At 40.5% G+C, this 22,531-nt stretch overlaps 1 protein-coding gene across 10 annotated transcripts in view; it reads left to right on the top strand.

The window, feature by feature from the left end:
• The first annotated feature begins 3,917 nt into the window (after positions 1-3,917).
• The window catches only part of LOC134355451 (nuclear transcription factor Y subunit alpha-like), a 43,792-nt gene continuing 25,178 nt past the window's right edge, over positions 3,918-22,531 (top strand). For 3 of the 10 annotated variants that reach the window (XR_010020075.1, XR_010020083.1, XM_063065358.1), the window contains exon 1: positions 5,953-6,097. The gene's annotated coding sequence lies outside the window, so the exon portion shown is untranslated. Of the gene's footprint in view, positions 4,007-5,952; positions 6,098-6,161; positions 6,208-6,255; positions 6,850-7,799; positions 7,887-14,741; positions 14,761-19,616; positions 20,053-22,531 lie in introns of those variants that run through there. The other 7 variants (XR_010020076.1, XR_010020079.1, XR_010020077.1 and 4 more) reach the window with 7 other exon arrangements.

The raw sequence follows: 22,531 nt of genomic DNA, 5'->3' as shown, positions 1-22,531 counted from the left end.
TTTTAGAAAATAGTCCACACATTTATTTCTACTACCAAAGTGCATGACCATGCATTTTCCAATATTGTATTTCATTTGCCACTTTCTTGCCCATTCTCTTAATCTGTCTAAATCCTTCTGCATCCTACCAGTTTCCTCAACACTACCTACCCCTCCACTAATCATCATATCGTCTGCAAACTTGGCAACAAAGCCATCTATTCCATTATCTAAATCATTGATACACAGCATAAAAAGAAGTGGTCCCAACACCGACCCCTGTGGAATAGCACTAGTCACTGGCAGCCAACCAGAAAAGGATTTTCTCACTCGCTGCCTCCAACCATCAGCCGATGCTCTAACCATGTTAGTAACTTTCCTGCAATACCATGGGCTCTTAACTTGGTAAGCAGCCTCATGTGTGGCACCTTGTCAAAGGCCTTCTGAAAGTCCAAATATACAACATCCACTGCATCCCTTTTATCTATCCTACTTGTAATCTCCTCAAAGAATTCCAACAGGTTCGTCAGGCAGGATTTCCCTGAAGGAAACCATGCTGACTTTGTAATGTCTTGTCCTGTGTCACCAAGTACTCCACCACCTCATCCTTAACAATTTACTCTAACATCTCTCCAATCACTGAGGCCAGGCTAACTGGTCTGTAATTTCCTATCTGCTGCCTTTCTCCTTTCTTAAAGAGTGGAGTGACATTTGCAATTTTCCAGTCCTCTAGCACCATGCCAGAGTCCAATGATTTTTGAAAGATCATTTCTAATGCCACCACAATCTCTAGCGCTACCTCTTTCAGAACTCTACGGTGCAGTTCATCTGGTCCGGGTGATTTATGTACTTTTAGGTCTTTCAGTTTTGTAATACTCTTGTAATAGTAATTGCACCTAATTCTCTTCCTTCACACATGACAACATCAGGCATACTGCTAGTATCCTCCACGGTGAAGACTGATGCAAGATACTCATTTTGTTCATCAGCCGTCTCCTCGTCCCGTTATCATTTGTCCTGCCTCATTTTCTAGCGGTCCTATATCCACTCTCATTTCTCTTTTATTTTTAACATATTGAAAAAACTTACTATCCACTTTGATATTATTTGCTAGCTTGCTTTCATATTTCATCTTTTCCCTTTAATGTTTTTTTTTAGTTGCTCTCTGTAGGTTTTTAAAACTTCCCAATTCTCTATCTTCCCACAAATTTTTGCTTTGTTGTATGCCCTTTCTTTTGCTTTTACAATAGCTTTGACTTCCCTTGTCAGCCAGGGTTGTACTATTTTACCATTTGAATATTTCTTCATTTTTGCAATACTGTACATATGTCCTGCACCTTCCTCATTTTTCCCCAGAAACGCTCGCCAATGCTGCTCTGCTGACATCCCTGCCAGCAGCTCCTTCCAATTTACTTTGGCCAACTCCTCTCTCATACCTCTGTAATTTCCCTTACTCCACTTAAAACACTGCTAAATCAGACTTTGCTTTCTCCCTATCAGATTTCAAGTTGAACTCAATCATATAGTGATCACTGATTCCTAAGGGTTCTTTTTATCTTCAGCTCCCTAATCACCTCCGGTGCATTACATAACACCCAATCCAATATAGCTGATCCCCAAATAGGTTCAACGACAAACTGCTCTAAAAGGCCATCTCTTAGGCATTCAACAAACTCGCTCTCTTGAGATCCATCACCAACCTGATTTTCCCAATCAACCTGCATGTTAAAATCTCCCATGACTACCATAATATTGCCCTTCTGACTCGCCTTTTCTATCTCCTGTTGTAATCTGTGATCCACCTCCCAGCCACTGTTGGGAGACCTGTTATGTAACTGCCATCAACGTCTTTTTACCCTTGCAGTTTCTTAACTCAACCCACAAGGATTCAACATCTTCTGATCCTATGTCACATCTTCCTAATGATTTGATGTCATTCTTTACCAGTAGAGCTACACCACCCCATCTGCCTACTTTCCTATCCCTCCAATATAACGTATAACCTTGGACATTCAGCTCCCAACTACAACCATCCTTCGGCCACGTGATGGCCGTAACATCATACTTGGTAATCTGTAATAGTGCAACAAGAACATCCATCTTATTTCTTATACCATGCGCATTTAGATACAACACCTTGAGTACCATGTTTGCTATCCTTTCTGATTCTGCATCACTAATGATTTGATACTCAGCCTGTTGGCTACAACTAGGTCCCATCACTTGCCTGCCCTTCCTGACAGTTCTGAATGCACACTATCTTTACTTTTTTACCATCTGTCCTATCCTGAGTCCCCTCACCCCTGGCAAATTAGTTTAAACCCTCCCCAATAGCTCTAACAAACCTGTCTGCGAGAATATTGGTCCCCCTTGGATTCAGGTGCAACCCATCACTTTTGAACAGATCATACCTCCCCCAGAAGAGATCCCAATGATCCAAGAACCTGGAGCCCTGCCCCCAGTACCAGCTTCTCAGCCATGCATTTACAGTATCTGCCAAATCATCCTGTTTCTACCCTTACCGGCGTGTGGCACAGACAGCAATCCAGAAATTACTACTCGGGACATCCTGCTTCTCAGCTTTCTACCTAGCTCTCTGAGTTCTCTTTTCAGGACCTTTTTGCTTTTCCTTCCTATATCATCAGTACCAATATGTACCAAGACATCCAGCTGCTCCCCATCCCTCTCCAAAATGTTGTGGACGTGATCTGAGACGATGCTGACCCTGGCACCTGGGAGACAACATACCATCTGGATATCCCATTCACATCCACCAAATCTCCTGTCTGTTCCCCTCTCTATTGAGTACCCTAACACTACTGCTCCCTTCTTCACCACGCTCAGTGCCTGTAACCCCGTCCCCATGACATTCTCCCATGAGGTCATCCCCCACAAATGTATTCAAAGCGGTATACTTGTTTTTGAGGGGAATGGCCACAGGGATGCTCTGCTCTAACTGCCTATTTCCATTTCTCCTGACAGTCACTCAGCTACTCGCCTCCTGCAACTCCAGGGAGACTACTTCCCTGTAACTTTGATCAATTATCTCCTCACTCTCTCGCACAAGCCAAAGGTCATCCAGTTGCTGCTCCAGATCCTTAACATGGTCTTCAAGGAGCTGCAGCCAGATGCACTTCATGTAGATGTCATTCCACGGGAGACTCTGGGTCTCGCAGTTCTCCAACATCTAGCATGAAGAACATACCACAGCCATTTAAATGGTACAGTAAGTGAGAGATAAAAAGGAAACCTTAACAGGTGCTTTACACAGAGCCGACGCCTCTTCCGAGCCAAAGTCTCTTGAGTCAAAACCTGTCACTTCTACTCTCGCCACTGGCCTACTCCCAACAATGGCCGCTCCGCTTATCCCTTCTGTACTTTTATTTAGTTCGCAGAGCTCTGTTGGCGCCGCTGATAGGCCCCGTATAATGGAGAAATGCCTGTGAAGCTCTCTTTTTAAATAATCGCTGCCAACCTGCGAGAAATACCTCTTCGTAGAGCTATTTATTCCCAATCTGTCTTCTGCCAGACAGCCAGTCTTCCGTCCATGCTCATATCTTTCCTTTAATGTCATGGATTCCTGTCTTGTTTAGCAGCCTCATGTGTGGCAACTTGTCAAATGACTTCTGAAAATCCAAGTGAACAACATTAACTGAATCACCTTTGTCTACCCCGCCTGTTATTTCCTCAAAGAATTCCAACAGATTTGTCCAGCAAGATTTCCCCTTAAGGAAACCACAGTGAATTCAGCCTATTTTATCATGTGCCTCCAAGTACCCTGCAACCTCATCCTTAATAATGAACTCTTAACTTCCTATCTTTTGCTTCCCTCCCTTCTTAAAGATTGGACGGTGTGGAAGTTGCAGCAAGGCAAGGGTTAAAGTAGTGTACAGGCAAGGAAAGTTTATAGATAGTGTGCAGTCAGCCCAGGAAAGAAAGGTCTTTAAAGAACCCAGTTTCCCTTTGCACAGCAGCAGCCTGGAGCCATTTGACATACTGAGACAAGGATGCAAAAGATGGATTCTGGGTGAGACCTATCATTGTTCAGTTACTCTACTAATTCTTAGGTATTATTGGCCTTTGGTGTGGAGTTTCTATTGGCTATTAATACCTGTATTATCATAGCCTTTGCAAATTAAGGAATTTGATCATTCAGTTGGTTGATATCTGTATCCAAATAGTGAATTGCTGTGTAAAAATATCAGTCTTTGTTCAAATTTTAGAACAGTTTGATGACAGAACCTAAGTTGTTCTCCTTGTGCACAAGTACATAAAACGTAATTGTGGAATGATTGCAAGTTTTTAAAGAGTCCAGTTAATTGGCAACAACAGTGACAGTTATGATTTTCCAGTCTTCCGGAATGATTCCAGAAGAAAGTTCTTGAAAGATCACTATTAATATTTTCATAATTTCTTCATCTACCTCTTTCAGCATCCATTTGGTCCAGGTGACTTATTAAGATCATAAGACATAGGAGCAGAATTAGGCCATTTGGCCTATTGAGTCTGCTCTGACATTTCATCACGGCGGATCCATTTCCCTTCTCAGCCCCAATCTCCTGCCTTTTCCCCATAACCTTTATTAGACCATAAGACAGAGGAGCAGAATTAGGCCATTTGGCAAAAATCCAAAAGCTATCAGATGGAAATCAAAGATACAACCCAACAAAATGGAGTTCTTGCAAGCTCCATTTTCTATCTACGGATAAAACAACAGCAATATAGGACCTTGGTATTAGGACGCGAGATAGTTTCAAAAGTGATTAATTACCTCAGCATCTCTATCATGGTGAACAACCAGTTTTCACTTGAGTAATATTCTCAATTTTCAAACTGAAGATAATAGGTTTGTCTTCCATCTAAGATGAGTAATCAGTCATTTTGTTAAAGGTTTGAGGTGATTCAATGTAATTAATTCAATGGGAAAAATGTATATGATCTGATTGCACAGTACAGAGTGAGAAGCCTCTGGCATTAGTGGGCTTATCAGACCCTGATGGATAACCACTCGTTATTTTTTGCCTATAAGGAAGGATTTCAGCATCCCAAAATGCAATTTTCCTCATTAATAGTTTGAACATTTCCATTATCTATACAGGAATGCTGGAAATATGCAGCAAATCTGACAGCACCTGTGAGGAGAAAAGGAAAGTTGCTGTTTCAGATCATAATTTAGAAATGTTAATGATAAAACATGTTGAAAAAAATGCAGAGGGAATTTTGGGTGGGGGAGGGATGAAATGCAATAGGTTAAAATGAAATTAAAATTACTGAAACAGGACAATTTGGAGGTGGCACCAATGGTGGGAGGGATAATAACGACTTGCTTATCTAAAATTACTAGAAAGAAAAGCAATTGAGGGACAAATAGAAAACAGAAATTAAAATGGCCATCTGAACCCCACACTAAGTCTAGAAGGCTAGTATGCCCAGCAGGACCACAGGGCACACACAAAATGCTGGAGGAATTTAAGTAGCATCTATGGAAAGGAATAAAGAGCCGAAATTTTGGCTGAGACCCTTTATTAACACGGGAAAAGAAGGACGAAGAAGCCAGAATAAGAAGGCAGAGGGAGGGGAAGAAGTGTAAGCTGGAAGACGATAGGTGAAGCCAGGTGAGGTGGGGAAGGGAGAGTGAAGAAAGAAACTGGGAGATGATAGGTGGATAGAAGGCACCATAACCGAAGTTTAAGCTTCATTAAAGGAGGCCAAATTCAAACTAAGAGTGGCATTTCCAGGAAAGAAGTTCTGGTTAAAAGTTATCAATGGGAAAATATTAAATAACTTCCTCCACCTGCTGCCCAACCTCAGGCGGGTAACTCACTTTCCAATATCGGTAGCCAACGTTGGGCTTCAGGGAGAAATCACGTGACGCCAATGGTGTCTGCGCATGCCTACAATTGTCCCCCTTCCGACTGCAGCTCCCCCGGAGGCTCGGAGAGGGCGCGCAGGCGTAGTGCCATCGTCCCGCCGGTTCGGAGCGGGCATGCGCACCAAACGGTTTCACGAAGGAGAAGGCTTGCTCGCCGTTGGTCGCCATTTTGTGCTGCTGCGTTCCTATTCGCCGCCGGGGCATTGTGTTTAATACCGGAGCCAATCAGAGGGGCAAAAGCGCGGGGTAAGTCCGGCAAATTGCTGCCAACAGGCTGAGAGCTAGATTTGGTCAGGGAATGGGAATGAGCCGGGGAAGCAGGCAGTGATGTGGCTGGTAGACCCCAGGTTTGAATGGTGAGGGGAGGGGGCGGAGAAGGTGTGGAGTTAACGAGAGAGAGGGAGGTGGAGGTTGGCGCCAAACAGTTCGCTTTTCTTTCTCTTCTCCCCCTCCCACCTTTTCCTCCGTTCGTGATCGCCGTCGTTCCTGCAGCCCGCTTTCCACTTCGTTCAGTCCGCCTCGTCTCCTGCCGTGCGCCCGTTTCGGCGTCAGCACCGCTCGCCCGGGCGACTTCCGAAAATTGCGGGGAGTTGGGGAGGGGGAGAGAGAAAATGGCGGCCCCGGCGTGGGGGAGCGAGGAGAGGGGAAAGGAAAGTCACAAAGTCGCTAGTGTTTGTACTTATTACAGTAGGGGGTGAGAAATGCAATAGTTTTCCGTTTCATATGGTATATGTGACAGTTATGGCGGATGTGGAGGAAGGAGCCCTTGCCTGCACCCACCAGTTGTGGGTCCACACTCAGTCTAATTCGCTATTGCTCCGCGTTTGTCCGAGCTTTCCTGCTTCCAAAGAACACTCTGGCCTAGCTATCCAACACCCCGCAAGCCCCTCCACGGGCTTTTGGCCTCCTTCTACGCCTGCCAAACGCGAGACACAAATTATGCCACAATTAATGCACGAAATATGAAGGATCTGAATTTTCGCCAACTTTGGGTTGAGGTGAATCAAGCATTGTTGGTTATGGGATGTTGTACTTGAAATAACAATACGGTTTTTGAGTAACGTGTTGTAAGTTGTGTTAGAAGGTGTCGAGGAATATAAATTTTTACATCTTTTTAGCTGAAAGGATAACTGCATGCAAATACTATTTTACAGTTAAAGATTGTGCCAGGGATGGGTAACAAACTGCAATAACAGATTCCCATGTATTTTTATGCTAAAAATTAGGTTCCATCAGATTTTTTTTAAATGAAAGTAAAACATATTTGTAGATGCAAACAACAGGAATTCTGCAGATGCTGGAAATTCAAGCAACACACATCAAAGTTGCTGGTGAACGCAGCAGGCCAGGCAGCATCTATAGGAAGAGGCGCAGTCGACGTTTCAGGCCGAGACCCTTCGTCAGACGAAGGGTCTCGGCCTGAAACGTCGACTGCGCCTCTTCCTATAGATGCTGCCTGGCCTGCTGCGTTCACCAGCAACTTTGATGTGTGTTGCATATTTGTAGATGGCTTTGTTCTGCTTTCCTACTAATTTTTGAACTAGCATCCACAGTGAATGTGCATGTTGTCTATTAAACTTCTGAAGTCTTTCCCAGTGCCCTGTCAATCTTGTTCTAAGTATGTGTACAGCACAAAGTAATTGTACTCTAAATGGCTGTTTATACTTTGGATCAGAGGTTTACAACCCCTCTGAATGGTAAGGCTCCATGACATAAAATGCTGTGGATGGTCAAATTTCACAAGCTCAGTGACGTCACTGAGGTTAAAGAAAACTTAATTTGGACACTTTGAACTAGAATTGTTCATCCTTTCAAATGGGGAAACAATTTGAGTTTTAATTTTTTTTACAAAGGTGGTTGCTGGAAATTTCACAGAAAAACAGAATACTCAAAAACACTGAATAAGTCAGCCAACATTTTAAAAAGTAAAATATACTTGGCATTTCAGATCTAAGACTATTTGGGCCTAGGAAGGAAAGCAACACACAAAAATTGCTGGTGAATGCAGCAGGCCAGGCAACATCTACAGGAAGAGGTACAGTCGACGTTTTGGGCCAAGACCCTTCGTCAGGACTAACTGAAAGAAGAGGTAGTAAGAAGAGAGTAGGAAAGAAAGTTAATTTTCAGTGTCAGAGAGGGAAGAGTAGAACAAAGAACATATCTCTGAATGGGCTAATTTAGTAGTTACACATTATGCTGCTTTGTGTAGCTAATAGGCCAGTAGGACATGCCCAGCTGGCCAGACTTTGCTAATGAAGAGAAGAAAAACAGCCAAGATCTCAGCTGGGTGATTGATTTAAAAAATGGCCAGTTTTAATACAGACAGAAGGGCAAGTTACCAAGGAGAATTGGATATCAATCTAGATGTTTTCTTCCTCCAGCTTAAATTGGGCTTTGTTATAATGGTACTGCAGATCATAGAACAGAATAGAATGAAAAATTAAAGTGATTGGCAGTTTGGGGCTGGGGGCCATTCCTGTAGACTCAGTGCAGGCAGCCCATAAAATGATTAGCCAGTTGGCATTTTGTTTCTCCAACATAATGGAGACCATATTGTGAATACCCCAAATGCAGTACGCTAAAGTGAATTGTTGCTTTCTTAGCTTGTGTGAAGGTATGAAGTTGGATGAATAACAGGTGTTTCAAGCCTTGTGGTTGCTTGGGAAAGTATTTAAAAAGATAGTGCAGTTTATGGTGTTAAAAGAGCAGACTAGGGAGTTCTGAAGTAAGCAATCCTTTCACAGTAATTTCCCCACAACTGAAGCCTGGCTCACTAGCCAATAGTTCCCGTGTCTGTCCTTGCTACACTTGAATGATGGAACAACATTTTCTGGAATTTTGCCAGTGGCTAACAAGAAGTAAATATCTCTTCAAGGGCCTCCACAATTTCTTCCCTGGGCTCCCATAAGCTTCAGGGGGTATACTTGGTCTGGCTCTGAGAATCTACCCATCTTAATGTGCTTCAAGGCTGCAAATACCCTCTTTCCCATTATATGCATATAATTGGAACTTATGCTCATTTCTTTGGCATCTATGATCTTAGAAAACATTGAGAAATAAATAATAAAAATCTTACCCATCTACTGTGGCACAACAGATAGGCAGCCCTAAAGGGTTTTTAAGAGGACCTGGTCAATCCCTACTCATCCTTTTAATATAATGAAAGAGCCTCGTGAAGTAATCTTTAACCCTGCCTGGTTAAATCCACCTTGTAGCCTCCTTTTTTGCAGTCTTGATTTTCCTTTTAAACCTGGTCTTAAACTTTTTTAATGTTAGTCAGGATTCATTCGTAACCAGCTGTCTAAATATGATGTATGCTTCCTCCTTTCTCCCTACCAGAGCCTCTGTCTCATCAGCCAGTTTCCTGAACCTAATATATCTACCCTTCACCCTATGCTGCCGCTGGATTCTTGATATGATCCTTTTAAAAGCCTTTCACTTGCCAACCATTCCTTTGCCTTTGAGTAGAGTCACCCAACTAGATCCTGCCCAATGCATTCCGTTAATCATACTCCCGTTCAAGACTTTAACCTGTGATTTGGTCTATCTTTTCCCATAGCTACTTTTAATCTAATAGAATTGCCACTGAAACTAAAGTGCTCCCCAACTGCCACTTCAGTTACTCAGTGCATCTTGTTCCCCAAGAGGAGGTCCGGTATTGCTCCTTCCTGAATAGGTTTCTCTTCAGATTGCATGACGAAACTGTCTTGAATGCACTGCACAAATGTTCCCCCATCTATGCCCTTTAATTTCTGGGTGACTCGGTCAATACTTTGAAATCTCTTACTAGGAGTACCATACCATTTTCACAACTACGTGCAATATCTCCTCAGTTCTCGCTGACTATTCAGGGGTCTGTAATATTTGTATGAAGGTGAACACCTTCTTATTTCTAAGTTCTAAATGATCTCTCAAGGATATTCTCTCCAAGCACAGCTGTTATAGCCTCTCTTATCAAAAAGGCAACACCCCTTCCACGCTTGCTTGTTCCTTTGTCATGCCTAAGGCACTGGTATCCAAAAACATTGAGCTTCTCTTGATCACATTTCTGTTATGCCCATGATATATCATTTCCTCGAGCTAATCCATACTCTGTGTGCCTTACTTGCTAAGTTAAATGCATTGGAAAAATATGCAATTTCAACCAGTGATCGTATCTGCCTTTTTATTGTAAACATAGCTTTCCTGATTGCTAGACTTACACACTTTGGTTGCCACACTTAGCTGTCTATTAACTTTGCTCTCTCAAGTCTTACTCTCCTATCCTCGCCAATATAGTTTAAACCCTCCCTCGCAGCAAAAGCAAATTGTCTCTCTAAGATATTGGTTCCCCTCTGGTTCAGGTGCAACACATCCCTTTTGTTAATGTAGCCTGTATCCTGGAAGAGATCCAAATGATCCATGAACCTGAATCCTTGCACCAGCTCTTTTACCACTTATTCATCTGGTCTATCTTTCTATTCCTTGACTGACAAAAAGGAGTAATCAGGACATCATGATCCTTAGTCCTGCATTTTAATTCTTTTACCCTATCTCCCTGTACTTATCTTCTGGCTATTTATCCTCCCCCTCCAGAATTTTCTGTAGCTGCTCAAAATCATCTTTGACCCTGATACCTGGGACACAACAAACAATCCTGGTATTCCTTCTGTGGCCACAGTCAGTTGCACAGTTCTGTGGTCAGTCCCCCTTACTGTTGAGTCCCCTGTCACTGGAGCCCCTTCTGACTGCACCCTTTCACCCAGTCACAGTGCCTGAATTCTACTAGCTCCTAAAAGAGCATCATCTTCAACAGTATCCAAGGGTCCATATCTACCTGTTAGTGAGAATGGCCACAGGGAAACCCATCACTAACTGCCTATCCCCATTCTGGTGATCATCCATCTGTCTGAAGCTTGTACCTTGGATGTGTCCAGCTCAGTAAAAGTTTCATTCTGAAGTCCTCAGCTTCCTGAGTGATCCTGCAGAGTACCGCCCCAGCCCAAAAAAAATCCGGCTGCACTTCTCACAGTTCTCCAGAACAGGTCAAATTAAGTATTGGTTAATTTCAGATTATGCAAATGGATCACATGACAAAGAGTTTTTTTTAATTCCTAGAGTATGGAATTATCAAACTGGATTTACCATGTGGCAATTCATAATCTTTTTAAATGGCAGATCTGGCACGAGGAGTCAAGTTGCTGTTTTCTGTTTCTTTTTTCAAATAAATTGAGACAAACTGCAATCTTTGAGAGACTTTTTCATTGCTATGGTTACAGAAGGTGGAGTTCTAATCTTCAAACTGAATAGTAATTTTAATTTGAACCGATAAGATCAGACGTAGGCCACTCAAACATGGGTCTGCTGTACAGTTAAGCAAGGTCATTGTTTATCTACTTTCTTGCTTCATTCCCACATTTCCATCATAGTATTCAAAAATATTTAAATTGCACTCTTCTAAGCACTTTAAGATCAATTAGAAATTGAGTGCAATTCCTCTTGCACTGAGTTTATCACTGTTTTAATAAACTTCTAGCATTTCCAGTGTTTTTAATCTGCAATTACTGTCAAATACAGTTTGGACCATCTGTTCCAGGTGTAGATGTCACTGCTGTTTTCTTTATTCCCTTTTTTTTGTGAATTATGTTGGGAATCTTAATATATAACACAATGCTACAGGGTGCAAATTTAGTAATCCAGGTCTAATGGTGATTTTTTTTAGAATTATTGGTCTGTCTCAAAATTCGATAGCACATTTTGCTTAACAATTACAGAATTGGGCTTGATGTAGAGATTCTAAGGCTATTACATTTCTGTGTTATGCTGCTGTTTTAGAGAGAGTAGTTAATGGCCATTTCCCTGAATGTAACCTCATCCTTTTATTAAAAGGATAAAATGGTGCTATTATTATACAGTATTGACTGACCAACTCTAAACTAGGCATGACAACCTGCCTCAGAGTACTGAAATGTTACATTTATCCAGTTATGTTATATGGATCAGAATGTTGGACAATATCTAGTAACATGAGGAAACGAATTGAAGCAACAGAGATGTGGTTTTTGAGGAGGATGCAAAGAATATCATGGACGAAATGAATATCTAACGAGGATGTCATGAACAGAGCAAGTACAAAAAGAGAAATAATGTATGAGATCGTGAAAAGGCAACGTAACTTCATTGGACATGTGATTAGGAAAGTGGAGTTAGAATGCATGGTAGTTATGGGAAAGATTGAAGGGAAGAAAGCAAAGACAAATGATGATGGATACAGCAGCCAGAAAACTGGAAATGAATACCAATGAATTGATCCACTTGACCCGAAACAAGAATGTGTGGGCCATGGCAGTCAAAGCTCAAACTGGGCATGGCACCTGATGATGATGATTGGCTGTAAAGTGCTTTGGAATATCATGAAGTGTACTCAGTATTACCTTTTTCCCTCATGGCTGCCTTTATGTAAGACAACAGAGGCACTTGGATCAAAGTCAATCTTGCATATGGACAATAGCGTTTTCTGCTTGGACTCTCTGTTGGTCATGCAGGTACATTAAGTTTAAACTGGCCTGGACCAGTCAGTCACAGCAGAACTGAGGTCGTCTTGTTTATCAGCTGGTCACACTGACCCTTTGTTCATTTCACTATCAAGGTTACAATTTCTTAAAGGAGAAGAGAATACAAATTGGAGGAACCAGGGCATACATTAAAATCTGGCTGAAGTGTTGAACGGAGAAAATGAGGAATTGTTGCTCTGATTGTCAAATGAACCTAGTCAACCTAGATGCCAGTTGTTCCTAATGTACTGCACAGATGCAACCTTACTCTAATTCTAGACTTCAGGAGCCACATGAGAAACCTTGCATATCATCACAGAATCTAATATGTCTTGGGCTATGATGTATAAGTCTTCAGAGAAGTTGGTAGAAAACTGTTCCCAACATTGCCTTATGACCACATTTGTATGGCTGTGTTAAGCAGTGTGTGTGTATATATACATAGTTTTTTTTTCTATATTTATTTATCACATATTTCATTGCACTACTTAACAAATTTCACAACATATACCAGTGATAATAAATCTGATTCTGATATGCATGGACTTGGGCATTTTGCTGCAGAATGTTCCACTCAATGTAGTAGATGTCCAGCATAGGCAGTAACTGCAGAAACACAACTTTTACCGCAAATCAAACAGGCAGTGGCCTACATGGACCTAATGAAAAGTTACAAGGCAAATGTAGTGATGTGATATCCTCTTTGGTTTATTACATTTTTTCCTCAAAATGTATTCAGTAATATCAAGATGAATAAGGATTCCACCAGGATATACCCTGTATATCCTGGTGGAAAAAGTAAACTCGTATTTTAATATTTTGCAACGCAAAATAAAAGATTTATCAGAGAATTAAAATACAAGATAAGTTTTGAAAGAAATTAATTCATTTTTTGAAATATTTGAATTGCAAAGGGTTGTTTGCTATATAACAGTTTTGTCCAATAGATGCTATTTTTAAAATCCAGAGCTTAACAGATCATAGCAATTGTAGGTAATGTGAACTATTACCAATTCATGAATTCCTGGAAGAGGGTACAGAACCAAACCTTTTGACGTAGCATGAAATCAGTACTTTTTGGATTCATTGTATAATGTCAACACATGCTTGTAGGTTCACTGTCAATTTAATAAAGTCAACACCAAGTTTTAATGTATTTCTGTAATTAAATATCTGATTGTAAAAACTTGCTAAATTTAGTTATGACCTACTTTTTTATGTTACATAACCAATCAGGTTTTAAGTTGCTTCATTCTTGATTAAGCTGAGCACAGCTGCTCTTGCATTTTTTGAATAATTCTATATAATTTTTTGAACTTTATTTAAATATCTCCACTCTTATGTATAGTCAATAATATAGTCATTCAGAACTTTATGCAATTATTATCTTGTGCACAGAGTATGTTTTTGAAATTTTCTACCATAAATCATCTAATTACCAAAAAGGAGCTAAGCTGTTCTGAATAGTGTATGCAAATATCAAAACAAACTTATAAAAATAGAGGTAGTGTTTTAAGCTATATTTAGATAATTAATGCTGCACAATATGGTACATCTGTTTTAAGACTTTTTAAAAGCAGTTGTGTATTCCAACACCTTAAAATCATTCTGTTAAATCTATAAAGTGTTCCCTTCTAGGCCAGCATATTATTCCTCTCGAGTATAAATTGTTCACTTGTCATTTGGATGATTCAGTAATAAACAAGTATTTAGTATCAGCTTTACCACATTAGAGCTATTCTCTACTGAATAAGTGTCTACATTTGAAATAATTACTGCCATCTTTTTTCAAAATGGCAATGAACCAAGTTGATGTACACTGAAACTTCCATGGTTAAGTCAAAACAATGTTTGAAAAGAATATGGAAAAACTCTTTTCTGTTCTATGTGATGGCTGTCAGTCATGTCAGAGACTAAAGTCCCTATTCTGCAATTGGGAAGAAAATTGCAAAGCTGAGTCCTATGCCCTATATTAAAACACCTACTGTATTAAATCTTGGATGTGGTGAATTTGCACATGCATATAGTTCACAATGTTGATTTCAACTCCAACTTTTATTTTGGGTAGATATTGTGCAAGTAGTAAAATTCACAATGATACTGTGTTACATTTTTAAAAGCAGTGTCAAAGGACTTTTATTTTCCTCTCTGGGGTGGTCCAAAGCCTATCTGAGAGCCACACTAACTTGGAAAAACTGCATTCCTTGCTGTTGTCATTAGGATTCTATTCTAATACTGGTAGTCCAATAGTGGAGCATCAAATTACTGCTATTTCAGCTATAGGAAATTTTTATTTTGCTGCTGGAAATCTGTACCTGGCACAGGTTCAACAATTACATTCATTTCAATTGAAGAAAATGGTTCCTAGAGAGATGGGTAATTACATTTTTAATTAATTGACATAACCCAAATGTACTTATTTGCTTTCAAGCTTTCTGTTGTTTTCAGCATCTTAATTAAGTTTTCATAATTAAGATTTGCTTTTGTTAACTGTATGTTTAATTTCTAAATGTTTTCAAATGCTGTTAAGTATTAGACACTCATAAACATTGCCTTTTGACAGCAAGTCTGGGGACGTGGATTAGCCGATTGTCAGGGTGCAGTGTTTTTTTATTTTAGTAGCAGACGGGCCTGTGCTGATCAGCGCCATGTCAATCTAAAGCTGCATTCAGTTAGAGGAATTAGCAGAGTTTGAGTAGTTCCACTAATAAAAGCAAGCCAAATGGAACACTGCTGTGAGTGGTACGTTCTTCACGTACTGTAGACCAATGGAAAAACAATGGTAACGTGACAAACCGACTTTCTGGCTCGGCCCATTGCCTCTGCTTGCTTCTGTGCCACTGCACTCATGTCCTCCATACCTTGATTTCATTCTATCCCCCTTACTTAGCTCAGTTCCTTCCCACTTAATATGTGACACTCCTTATGCTCTTGATCTCATTAACTTTCGATTTCCTGGCCCAGAACATCACATTTTCACCATGGATGTCCAGTCCCTATACGTTTCTATCCACCATTAAGAAGGCCTTAAAACTCCACTTCTTTTTCAATAAAAGAACCAACCAGTTCCCCTCTGCTACCATGCTCCCTCTTCTGACAGAAGTGGCCCTTACCCTCAACGTTTGTTCCTTCAGCTTCTCCCACTTTTTCCAGACTCAGGGTACCTATGAGCACCCACATGGGCCCCAGCTACGCCTGCGTTTTTGTTAGCTATGTAGAATAGTCCGTGTTCCAAGCCTTCCCCAGTACTGCTCCCCAACTCTTCCTGTGCTACACTGACGAATGTATTGGTGTTTCATGCACTCATGCTGAGCTCATCAATTTCATCAACTTTGCTTCCAACTTCCACACTACCCTTAATTTCACATGGGTCTTTTCTGACACCTTCTCCGTTACCTGATCTGACTCCTCTGGAGACGCTGTCAATTCACATCTTTTATAAACCTTACTGATTCCCATAGTTATCTTGACTATACCTTTTCCCTCCTTGTCTCCTGCAAGAATGTTATTCACTTTTCTCAGTTCCTTTGTCTGCACTGGATCTGTTCACAGGGTGCAGCTTTCCTTGCAGGACACCTGAGATGTCCTGCTCCTTCAAAGACTGAGATTTTTCTTCCTCCACCATTGACACTGCCCTCGCCCGCATCTCCTCCATTTCCTGAACATCTACGCTCCCCCATCTTTTCACCACCTTAATGGTGATAGAGTTCCTCTTGTTTATACCTAGCACCCCATGAACTTCCATATCTAACACATTCTCTGCAGCTTCCACCATCTACAAAGGGATCCTACCATCATACATATCTTTACCTCCCCCCCACCCACTTTCCACAGGGATTGCTCCCTCTGTGAATCTCTCGTCCATTTCTCTCTTCTGACTGATATCTCCCCCGGCACTTATCCCTCAAAGTGGCCAAAGTATTACACCTACCCATTCACTCTACCTCACCTTCATTCAAGACCCCAGGTGAGGCAACACTTAACCTGCAAAGCTGCTGGGGCTGTCTATTGTCTCTGGTGCTCCTAAGTACATTGGTGAGACCTGTCATAAATTGGACGAGCACTTTATCAAACCCTTCTGACCTGTTGAGTTCCTCCAGCATTTTGTGTGTTCATCTGACATTTAAGACCTTTCCAATCTTCATAATTTAGTGCAATCAAAAGTTTTTTAAAAATGCTGAAAATTAGGGGGGGAGGGGATGATATTCCATATGTTTGAAAAATACATTTTTATCAGAACAGCAAAGTTCAAAAACAGGTTGCAAAAAGGGGGAGGGGGAGCAGGAAGAAAGGAAGTGTATATGATAGAGTGGAGAAAAAGGCATTCAATAGGCTGGTGAAGGCTTATTGATTGCAGTTAATCTGCCCAGAAAAGGCATAAGTAGATCACTGAGGGCAAAGGAAAGAGAAGGTGGGAGAAACAAAACACAAGTTGTGTTCAATTCCCAGCAGGTTAGATAGCTGCAGAGAGGAAAAATACTTTTGTCATCTTTAATAAAAACTGGAATGACTGGTTATCTGGAACTGTTGAATTCAGTTTTACATCCTGAGGGCTTTTAGCATCAAGACAAATAATGAGGTACTGTTCCATGATGCTGGATTGGCTGGTATTCTAACAACCGAGGCTTTCATTTCCATTTTCTATACCATGTAGCATGTAAAATATATTTTTTTATCTGGTGAGTTTAGAGGGAGTGGCAAAGAGCCCCAGTGAATCTAAAGGGAGCTTAGAAAGAAGAGCTGGGAGAGTTTGCTTGTCAAGCAAGCTGAGATGGGCAAGTACTCCAGAACCTGTCTAGTATTCCCAGCCGTTGCTCAAGCTACACAACCAGTCCATGCATGCAGAAGTACATGTCTGGCCTCAAGTACATGGATGCACGATGGTAAATTCAAACATAACAAGGACTTCTGTATACTAATGAGTGAACCAAATACCAAATCATAAGAATTCTCCAATGGTCAGATACTGAATATTGGAGGTTATTAGAGATTATCCCACTGACAAGCACAACCTGGCCCATGTGAATTACCATAGCAATAGTTTTGATTTTGAGGAAACAAGTATAGTTAAATAAGTTGCTCTCTGCATATAACTTCAACAAGGCATAGAAGGATGGTGGCCTGGTGGGATTGATTTGGTCTCTACTCAGAGATGAAGTGTCTTGATATGAGATGGGGGGGTGTATAGATATTGGACATCAACAAGGCAGTTAGAAAAAATGTGTTGGAAGAGATCAAAGATGTTATGGAAGTAACTGAGAAGAGTTCCTTCGGTGCACAACCTGACAATTGTATGCATTTGTGGTGCATACATTTTTGGAGAGAAATGCCAAGTTTCCCAAAATCTGTACTTTAATGACTGTTAATTTACAATGCACCCTTTGATGCACAGTGGATTCTGTTTAAATAGGACACATCGGGACCAATACATTTTTGGCCCAATTAAACAGTTGCCCTAATTAGCTGAATTCATGGAAATAGTTTTAAAAAGCCAAACAATTGTTTAACTGAGTTACAAATTATGTATTTAAATGAAACACAAAACTAAACAATACTATCAATATTACTACAGTACTATAAAACTATAAAGTTCCTAGTTATTGAATGAGGAATTCATACAGTGCAGGCTGCTGTGTTCTTTTGATTGAACAAAATCAGTGCAGACACCTAATGCGGATAAAGGAGTGCCTTCATTGCCTTCTCACGTGAAGTAGTGGCAAAAATTATTGCATTTTAATTTGGAGTTGGCCAGCCAAAATGAATAACATAACAAGCATATGCAACTGATGCTATAGAAAAATTGTTCACTCCAGAAAATCCAAATACTACACTCTAAAATAAATCAGTCGCTCATCCCTGACCTGTTGGGAAATCCCAGGCTAAGATTTCAGCTCCTGTGTCCATTCAAAAGCTGTTTATTTTCACCATGCAATATTGTCCACATTATATCATCCTATTTCCTCTGCTTTTGAAATGTATCCTTTAGCCAAAGATTCCAATGCTCTTACATATTTTATGCTTTATAAACTTGAACCTATGTAGAATACCATCTGCCTGCATCTTATTCATCCTTTTCTGCCTTTCAGCCTTGACAGCTAGATTCTCCAGCACCTCACTTTTTAAACATCCTCTCTAACCTGCTCCAGTTGACACAAAATATCTGCTTTTCTAATCCCAAAACTAAGTGAGCAGTTTGATGTGAAACCGACTGCATTCTTACTCATTTGCCATTAGACTCTCATGGTGCCATGCACAGGAAGTTGTGACCATTTCCTTTTGTTCAGTGCATCACTACCAAAATGTAATTATCTTAATAAAAGCACAGCAACGCCATTACTTCCTTAGAAGTTTGTGAAGATTCGGCATGACATTTAAAATTTTGTCAAATTTCTACAGATATGCTGGTGAGCATATTGACTTGTTGCATAACAGCCTAGTATGGAAACACCAATGTGCTAGAATGGAAAAATCCTATTAAAAAAAAATGGATACAACCCAGCCCATCATGGGTAAAGCCCTCCCCACCACTGAGTACTGTCACAGGAAAGCAGCATCCATCATCAAGGTCTCCCACAACCCAGGCCATGCTGTCTTATCATTGCTGCCGTCAAAAAGGAGTTACGGGACCACATCCCCAGGTTCAGAAACAGTTATTACCCCTCAACCATTAGGCTCCTGAACCAAAGGGATAACTTCACTTGCCCCATCACTGTTCCCTCAACCGATGGACTTGCTTTCAAGGACTCTTCATCTCATGTTCTCAATATTTTGTTTATTATTATTTTTTATATATTTGCACAGCTTGTTGTCTTTTGCACATTGGTTGTTCGTCCGTTCTGTTGGGTGCGGTCTTTCATTGATTCTTTTCTGTTTCTTGGATTTACTGAGTATGACCGCAGCAAAATGAATCTCGGGGTTGGATATAGTGACATATATGTTCTTCAGTAATAAATTTACTTTGAACTTTGATCTTTAATGAAGGATTAAAGGAAAGATATACATTACATAGCCAGATGGCCAGTGGGTCTCAGCCTGAAACATCGACTGTACCTCTTCCTAGAGATGCTTTCACCAGCAACTTTGATGTGTGTTGCAGTGTTTTAGAAGTTGGCTTTCACAATATTTGAGGAATTCAGCTGTGAGGCACGGGATGGTTTAGATATTGTCAGATACAGACGTAATGAAGATTGCTTAGTTTGGGTTATGGAGATAATTACACCAGAAATTGTTTCATTTCCCTTTATAATGTTATTCATTCTGGCCTTGACATACAAAGTCAAGTATAAACACTTGTAGCAGTTCGGCAAGCAGAATGAGATTTGAAGTGTACTATCCTTTGAATTAGGTGTTGCTGGGAGTAGTTGTGCAACATTCAGAACTTGCTGCTAGAAATGAATTATTGTTTGTAACAATGTGAGCAAGGCAACTTCTCTTAACAATTTATAGTAAAAATGCTGTAAATGTTTAAAAGTATAACAGAGATGATAAAAGGAAGCAAGATAGTATTGTCATCCTGTGCATATATATCTAAAATTCTTAATGAATTAATTGCAGTATTCTACTTTGCATTATTATTGCCACAGTCACAGCTTTGAAGTTTGTATCTCACAGCAACTGAATCTAATACATTTAATATTGCTGGTGCCATAGGAACTCTGCATTCACCAGGTAACAGATGCATCCGTTTCATTCCCATTTCTTCCACTCACTCAGTTTATTTCTTCTGACCCAAGCAGCTGTTTTGTCAGCCAAGCCTTAGCTGACACCTGAAAATCATTTTGTATTTCCTTGCATAAGTGTAGTTGTAGAGACAATAGGCTTCAGAGGTGGATGTGTTAAACATAAATTTAAGAATTATTAAGCCCTTGTAATCCCACTTAATAAACCACTGTGGCTGTATCAGTTTTAATATTTTATGTGCAGTACATTTGCTGAAAGGTTATATAATGCATTTGAAGATTTTGATTTATTCCAAACAACTTTACAGATCAGTGTTGTATTTTGTTTCCATGATAATCCTTCCCTTCTTGCTCCACGCTGTGATTTGGTTCCACAGGTAGGTGGCCCTAGATTGCCAGTGGAAAGTTCCTCATTTGACTCCACAGTGCATACAAATTAGTGGAAATATTATGAATAATCCATGTTGTGACATTATGGAAATCTTACAACTTTACATAATGAAAATATTTTATTTCATAAAGAAAATATGCATCACTTGCATTGTGACAGTGAAGAAAATACCCCAAATATATTCCATCCACAAAGATCAAAACAAATCCAATCTTGTCTAATTCTTATCCAGTGCCATGGAGGAGGCGACTTCAGTGGTTCTATCAAGTAACACTTGTTTATTAATAATCTAATCATGAAACCCCATTTGGGTTCTGATTGGGATCCAGCCTGTTTTACATATTTGGTTTAGTGAGGCAAAGCGACTACATTCCAGAGGAGCGATTAAAATCAAATCAGTTCAGATCAGAAGGAATACTTCCTGTTTGGTGTCTTAACCTGCACAATGGAATATGGTACAGGTTGTGAAAGTCAGTCATTTTATCTTGGGAGATTGGTCCAGGAATTTTTGAGAATATTCAATTTGATTCTGTGGTTGACTCATGATGACACGATATAATTAGTCATAAGTGAGAATGGTTGCTGAGGTGTAATTGATATTCATTTCTCTATGCTATTCCTTACATATTTAAAAATAAAACCAGAAACACCTGGGTAATGCTCATGCAGAGGCTGACATAGAACATGTAATGTTCATATCACACATTAGCTGAGATATATTCAGTAACATCACAATTACCAGGCAAGGTGCAGTTCCATGAAGTAAGAATTTAACCAACATCCCGACCAGAAACGGCTGGACCAGCCACTTAAGTACTGCATCTTTAAAAGCAGGTTAGGAATCTTGTGCTGAATGACTTGCCTTCTAACTACTCAAAGCTCTTCAAACATCGTTATGGCATAGCTCTGAAGATTGTGTACACAAAAAAAAAGGTAGCTACAAGTGACCCCTAATTATGGCCATTGGGTTATGGACATGTCCCAATACACAACTCACAAACCACAACCTCCAAAATTTGAGAATTGGAATAAAATTTACTCTTGTAGAATCAATGTGAGGGAAAAACATAAGTAAATCCGTGAGGCTTAGGCTAGTTAAATCAGAGATATTGGCCAAAAGAACTCAATTTCTGTTGATTAGATTTAGATGATTAACACCAGCTTTCTACATTACCTTATCACATTAGGTCTTCTGGTCAAGATGGCACCAAGCTGTAATGTCCATTGAGGTTGTGGCTCAGATTTAAGTTGTTTTTAAATTTGTAGGGTTTTGGGGTCAGCACAGGAGTTAGTAGTTAGATTAGGATTTAGGGACAGAGATGAGGGAGTGTTACAGATCAGATGCAGTAAATGAAGAGTTAGAGGCTGGAGCCGGAGGTCAGAGTGCATTGGAGTTAATGGCCAAAAATCCCAAGTACACAGATTGGGTTGGGAGCACTGAGAATGAATACCAGCAATCCCTGTGGTTGAGGGTGGAAGGCCCCAAGGTCAATGAATCCCAGGTCAGAGGTTGGTGGCCAGAGTTTAGTCAGCAGGTGTGGAAGCAGAAGGACAGTGAACAGGTCCAAATGTCAGTCTTCTGAGATCTGAAGACTGAGATTGGGTTGGCAGATGTTGAAGGCAAGACCTTCAAAAGGGCAAGGGCAAAGGCCGGTGATCCCCAAGGTCAGCGAATCCTAGGGTCAGAGTCCCATGGCAGACTAGTCCACAGGTGTGAGGTGGGTCAGCAGGTCTGGATGCTGGACTCCCAACGATTCCCAAGTACGGAGGTTGGTTCGGCAGGTGCTGAGGACAAAGATCTACGATCTCCAAGATCAAGTACTGTGGTCAGCACACTCCAGAGATGAGGACTGGAGGTCCTCAATGGGGGTTGTGAAGTAGGAAGGGAGTTGTTTTGCTGTTGTTGTGTCTGACTTGTTGGATGTTATACTGAACAATGTAGCCTGATTCAGTGTTTTAATTCAGATTAATTAAAGACCTAATTCAAGCTCTAATTTTGTGTCTTAAAAGCATCCAGACTTTCAAATCAGAAGTTATCAATTGATCTTTTCATGGTTTCACCTTCATGATCAGCAAT

The sequence above is a fragment of the Mobula hypostoma genome, chromosome 13 (genome assembly GCF_963921235.1).
Source record: "Mobula hypostoma chromosome 13, sMobHyp1.1, whole genome shotgun sequence".
Classification (NCBI taxonomy): domain Eukaryota; kingdom Metazoa; phylum Chordata; class Chondrichthyes; order Myliobatiformes; family Myliobatidae; genus Mobula; species Mobula hypostoma.
The sequence above is the reverse complement of the archived record's forward strand: the minus strand, read 5'-3'. Positions and strand labels throughout refer to the sequence as shown.